Genomic DNA, 6,506 nt, shown 5'->3' with positions numbered 1-6,506 from the left:
TCCTACCCAAACTGATCTACATATGTAATGCAATCCCAATAAAAATCAACACAGCATTTTTTAATGAACTGGAAAAACTAACTATGAAATTTATTTGGAAAGGAAAGGGGCCCCAAAAGGCCGAAGACATATTGAAAAAGAAAAATGAATTTGGAGGAATCACTCTACCTGACTTTAAAACATACTACAAAGCTATAGTGTTCAAAAGGGCATGGTATTGGCACAAGGATAGACATATTGACTAATGGAATCAAAATGAGAGTTCTGATATAGGCATATTCAGTCATCTGATATTTGACAAGGCCACCAAGCCCACTCAACTGAGAGAGAATGGCCTCTTCAACAAATGGTGCTGGGAGAACTCGATATCCATATACAAAAATTAATTCAAGATGGATCAAAGATCTAAATATAAGAGCCAAGGCCATAAAGACCTTGGAAGACAATGTACAGAATCATCTACAGGACCTTGTAATAGGAAATGGCTTCAGTAATTTCACACCCAAAGAACGAGCAGTGAAAGAACAAAGAAATAAATGGGACCACCTCAAAATTAAAGCCTTTTGCAACTCAAAGGAGTTTATCAAGAAAGTGAAAATACAGCCTACCCAAAGGGAGAAAATATTTGGTAACCATATATCTGATAGGAGACTAATATCCAATATATATAAAGAAATCCTAAATCTCGAAAATAAAAAGACAAACACCCCATTCAAAAAATGAGCAAGAGATTTGAACAGATACTTCTCCAAAGAAGAAATACAAATGGCTAAAAAGCACATGAAAAGATACTCAACATCACTAGCTTTTAGGGAAATGCAAATCAAAACTACAATGAGATACCATCTTACACCCATTAGACTGGTGGCTATTAAAAAAACAGAGGACTACAAGTGCTGGAGAGGATGTGGAGGAATGGGAACCCTCATCCACTGCTGGTTGGAATGTAGAAAGATCCAGCCATTGTGGAGGACAGTTTGGTGGTTTCTCAAAAAACTAGCTATAGATTTGCCATATGGCCCAGCAATTCCACTGCTGGGTATATACCCAGAAGAACTGAAAACAAGGACACAAACCGATATATGCACACCAGTGTCCATAGGAGTATTATTCACTATTGCCAAAACTTAGAATCAACCCAAATGCCCATCAGCAGATGAATGGGGGAAGCGGACTTGGCCCAGTGGTTAGGGCGTCCGCCTACCACGTGGGAGGTCCACGGTTTAAACCCCGGGCCTCCTTGACCCGTGTGGAGCTGGCCCATGAGCAGTGCTGGTGCACTCAAGGAGTACCCTGCCATGCAGGGGTGTCCCCCACGTAGGGGAGCCCCAGGCACAAGGAGTGCGCTCCGTAAGGAGAGCAGCCCAGCATGAAAGAAAGTGCAGCCTGCCCAGGAATGGCGCCGTCCACACGGAAAGCTGACACAGCAAGATGCCGCAACAAAAAGAAACACAGATTCCCGTGCCGCTGACAACAACAGAAACGGTCACAGGGAAACACACAGCCAATGGACACAGAGAGCAGACAACTGGGGGAGGGGGTGAAGGGGAGAAAAATAAAAAAATAAGCCTTAAAAAAAAAAAGATGAATAGATTAACAAAATGTGGAATATCCACACAATGGAATACTACGCAGCTGTAAGAAGGAATACAGTACTAACACACGGGATAATATGGATGAATCTTGAGGACCTTATGTTGAGTGAAGGAACCCAGGCATTGAAGGACAAATACTACATAAGCTTTCTGATATGAATTAAGCAAATCAAGCTGTCTCAGAGAGCTACAGACTGAATGATAGCCTTACATGAAAGGGCGGTGGGGGTGGGGGAAGGTTGTGAGCTGACACCTACACAGGTGAAATCTTTGATAAAGTGGAGGTAAGTAGTTGTACAGGGAAGGGATAAGCTGGGGCATAGGGATACCATTGTCTTGGGCTCTGCAGGCTTGAGGGGGGACGAGGGTTGGGAGGATGGGTCAGATGGTCCATAGAACTGTGGGGAGACTTGGGGGGAGAGCAAGTGAACACAGGAGATTTTCGGATATAGTGGTTGAAGCTATAAAGTTAAGAAAACTCTTTAGAAAATATAATAAGTAGGATTACTTGTTTAAGGTATTCAATGGAGGGCATCTGGCACAGGGCACCTGGGGCAGGCTTCTAGGGAGTGTGTGAGTGCTCATCTTGTCATAGTGTGTTATATCAGCAGGTGAAGACCATACAATGAGCAAGAAGGTGTTGTACCCCCATCCTGGGGAGGCCTGATGTTCTCAAACAGAGGGGAGGGTGTCTCTCGAGAGCATGGGTGGCTCCCAATGGGGGAGGACAGACAAGTCTGTCAAGCCCTCAGCATTGTTTCAAGTATCTATGGATCTTGTCCTTCAAGCAGTGAAGCTTGGTTGTCACTGCAGGCCCCAAGGGGAGGGGGAGAGAGGAAGAGAATAGATGGAAGAGGGGGTAACTGGGGGGCAATGGAAGAGTTCCACAAGATCGTGCAATGATGAATATAGGCCATGTTAAATTTCACCAAAATTTTATAAAAACGTATAGTCTAAAATGTAAACAATAATGTAAACCATAATGTAACCAAACCTTTAGAAAAGCATACAGTCTAATGTAAACCACTATGGTTTACATTATGGTTAGTAGCTATGTTTCCTTATCTGTACATCAGCTGTAGCAGATATAATATTCACATGTAAAAAGATCATTGCTGTTGAAGGGGGAAAAGGGTTTGGTGTTGGGTATATGGTAGTCCCCTATATTGTATATGTGACTTTACTGTGACCTAAAACTGTTTTGAGGATGAAATTAATTTTTTTTTAAAAAAGAAGGATGTAGACACTGAGGAAGGAATGGAAGAGATTGCCTTGCATTCATACACGGCAATACCTATTACAGCGATGAAAGGCAAAACGTCAAAAACAAAGTTTTATGATATTTTTTATTTTTTAATATCCCAATTTATCTTTTACTTTATTTTAGTTTTTCTAAATTAGTATGTATTCTATTTCTAATCTTTAAACCTATCATTACTATTTCATTTTCCTAATAATTGGAATTTAACAATATATTAGGCTTCATTTTTAAATAAGTTTTGGATCACAGAGGAGTTCAACTATGGCAGGGGAGGAGCACTGGGGATGCATGGGTGGGAGGGAGTTCTCCAGGGCATATATATAGGGTATATAAATATGTTCAGATATTCGTTGGATATTGTCATAGTAGGTAGAGTTACACTTCAAAACTGAGGGAGTGATGAGTTCCCAGCTGGGGGAGCTCTGTTGCATTCCCCAAAGGAACAGCAAAACTTCCCCAAGTGCAAGGGCAAAGACCAATGAAGAAGGATGGTCCAACAATAGGCCCTTGATACCGATGACTATGCTTATGAACCTGTGTGCTTGAAATTTCAACTAGGCCTAGAGCTACAGGGTGCCTAAGTGTTACTTCCTGAGAACTTCCATGGTGCTCAAATGTGGCCACTCTCTAAGCCAAACACAGCATGTAAATACATTACCTACCCCCAGTGTGGGAAATAACTCCTAGAGATGAGCCTCCCTGGCACCAAGGGATTACTACCAAACACCAGCTAGTGATATAACTAGAAAAAGACCTTGAATGAAAGGATGAAATGGTAAAGACAAACGAATTTATATGACTACGAGACTTCAAAATGTATTGGGAGGTCATCAGAGGGGTCACGCTTTCATTTGTCTCAGCAGGATCCCAGAGATAGCCAAAGTAGATATGACCCAAGTTACTGGTGCTCCTGAGGGCTACAGAGACACACAGGTTCTACAGTCATGGCAGATGGCTCTGGAGTTCAGGGCCTTGCCAGTAGGTCCTACTTTCGAATTTGTGCTCCTGAGTGTGATGGAGTGGGACTCAGATGTGATCATTCTACACATGCCTCTTCTGTCACTTTTACTGAATCTGTGGTTGGCACTGGAGTTGATGTGTACTCAGGAGACTTGAATCTCTGGACCAGCCATGTGCCACCTGGGCCCTGAGCCTCAGCAGAGTTGCAACACCTACTCTCCAGTTTTTTGGACTTACCCAGGTCAGCTAACAGGGAGGTTAGGATCGTTAACCAACACACCAGAGAATCGAGAGTTCACAGCTGCAAGCAGGAGAATCACACCCATCAGCCATGTGGAATCTAAGCCCCCTCTTGATTTAAAGGTGGAGTGGACATCACCATCCCAGGGTCTGCAGGATAGAGGAATAAAATATGGATTAGAGTGGACTTATTGGTATTCTACTATAGAATTATTGTGACTCTAGCAATGGAAGAAAATGTATCATTGATGTGAAGACAGTTGCCATGGGAGTTGCTGACAGCAGGGAGAGTGAAGAAGAGGTGTGATATCGTGGCATTTTTAGGACTTGGAGTTGTACTGAATTATATTGCAGGGACAGATGCACGACCTGCCTTAACCCACTGAATGAACTGGGGAAGAGTGTAAATTACAATATAAACTATAATCCATGCAGTGTAGCAGTGCTCCAAAATGTATTCACCAAATGCAATTAATGTGCCACATTGATGAAAGAGGTTGTTGATGTGGGAGGGGTGGGAAGGTGGGGAGTGGGGTATATGGGAACCTCTTATATTTTTTAATTTACCATTTTGTGTGATCTATGTATCTTTTTAAAAAGATAATAAATGAAAAAATTAAAATTAAAAAAATTAAAATTAAAAAAAAAAAGATATAGAGAAATGAACCTCCTCAAAATGAAACACTTTTCCACCTTGAAGAACTATGTCAAAAGTGAAAAGGAAGCCAGCTCAGGGAAGCAGACTTGGCCCAGTGGATAGGACGTCCGTCTACCACATGGGAGGTCCACAGTTCAAACCCCGAGCCTCCTTGTCCCATGTGGAGCTGGCCCATGCACAGTGCTGATGTGCGCAAGGAGTGCCGGGGTGTCCCCCGCGTAGGGGAGCCCCACGTGCAAGGAGTGAACCCCGTAAGGAGAGCTGCCCAGCAGGAAAGAAATTTCAGCCTGCCCAGGAATGGCGCCAAACACACGGAGAGCTGACCCAGCAAGATGACATAACAAAAAGAGACACAGATTCCCATGCCGCTGACAATAGAAGCAGACAAAAGGACACGTAGCAAATGGACACAGAGAGCAGACAACCGGGGCGGGGGGGGGGGGGAGGGGAGAAATAATAAATAAAATAAATCTTAAAAAAAAAGGAAGTCAACTCAATGGGAGAAAATATTTGGAACCACACATTTGATGAGGATTTAATATGCAGGGTACATGAAACAATGTTACAACTCAAAAAGAAAAAGAACCCAGTTAAAAACTGGGCACAAAGACTTGAATAGACAATTTCCAAAGAAGAAACACGAACAACAACAACAAAAAAAACATGAAAAAATGCTCAAAACTAATGATTAGGGAAACATAAATGAAAAAATCTATAATGAAATATCATTTCATACCTATTAAAATGGCCACTTTTAAAAAGACAGAGAACTACAAGTTTGGAGCAGATGTGGGGAGATAGGAACACTTATTCACTGCTGGTGGGAATGCAGAATGGTACATACACTCTGCAGGATTGTTTGGCAGTTCCTAAAGAAGTTGAATATACACTTTGGTGTAGCAGTTTGTTATTATTTACGAATTCCAAAAATATAATAAATATTGGATTCTGTTTGTAAACTGGTCTGTTCCCCTGGGCATATTAGATTACACTGGATGCAGAGGTTCCACTTTTACCTGATCAAATGATGATTAAGGCTTTGATTGAGCCATGTCAGTAGGACGTTGAGCTGCTGCCCCCTTGGTGGACAGAGACTTACAGAGAAAACGACATGGCAGAGGAGACAGCTGGAGTTTTTATGCTGGAGACCTGGGAAGGAAACACACAGGAGAAGAACACAGAGAAGTGGAGATGGCCCGTAGACACAGAAAGACCCTGGGAAGAGAGAGAGCCTGATAGTCTACAGCTGACTTTGTGGAGAGAACAGAGCAGCTGAGCCCAGAGAGGAACGAGTCCAGGACAGAGGTGAGACTTTCCCCGGACTACAACTGATACTGGAAGAAGCTGGGACCACGGAGCCTTAAGAGGAAGAGGGAGGCTGGACCCTGGCAGACGTTCAAGCCAACTTGGTCTAACACATGGCAATAGATTTTGATGAGGGAAGTAATTCACAGTTTATGACCTGGTAACTGTAAGCCCTAATAAATACCTACCCCTAATAGATATTCTTAGAAAAGCCAAAAGATTTCTGGTATTTTGCATCAGCACCCCTCGGGTGACTAACATACCCTGTGACCCTGCCATACCACTCAGGGTATATACACAGAAAAACTGAAAGCAGGGACACCAATAAACACCTGCACGCTGATGTACATAGCGGCATTGCTCACGATTAGCAATGAATGGACAAACACACTGTGGTGAAATCACACGATGGACTGGTATGCAGCTGTAAGAAGAAATGAAGTCATAAAGCATGTGACAACATGGATGAACCTGGAGGACATTATGT

The sequence above is a fragment of the Dasypus novemcinctus genome, chromosome 2 (genome assembly GCF_030445035.2).
Source record: "Dasypus novemcinctus isolate mDasNov1 chromosome 2, mDasNov1.1.hap2, whole genome shotgun sequence".
Classification (NCBI taxonomy): Eukaryota; Metazoa; Chordata; class Mammalia; order Cingulata; family Dasypodidae; genus Dasypus; species Dasypus novemcinctus.
This window is presented reverse-complemented; position numbering follows the sequence as displayed.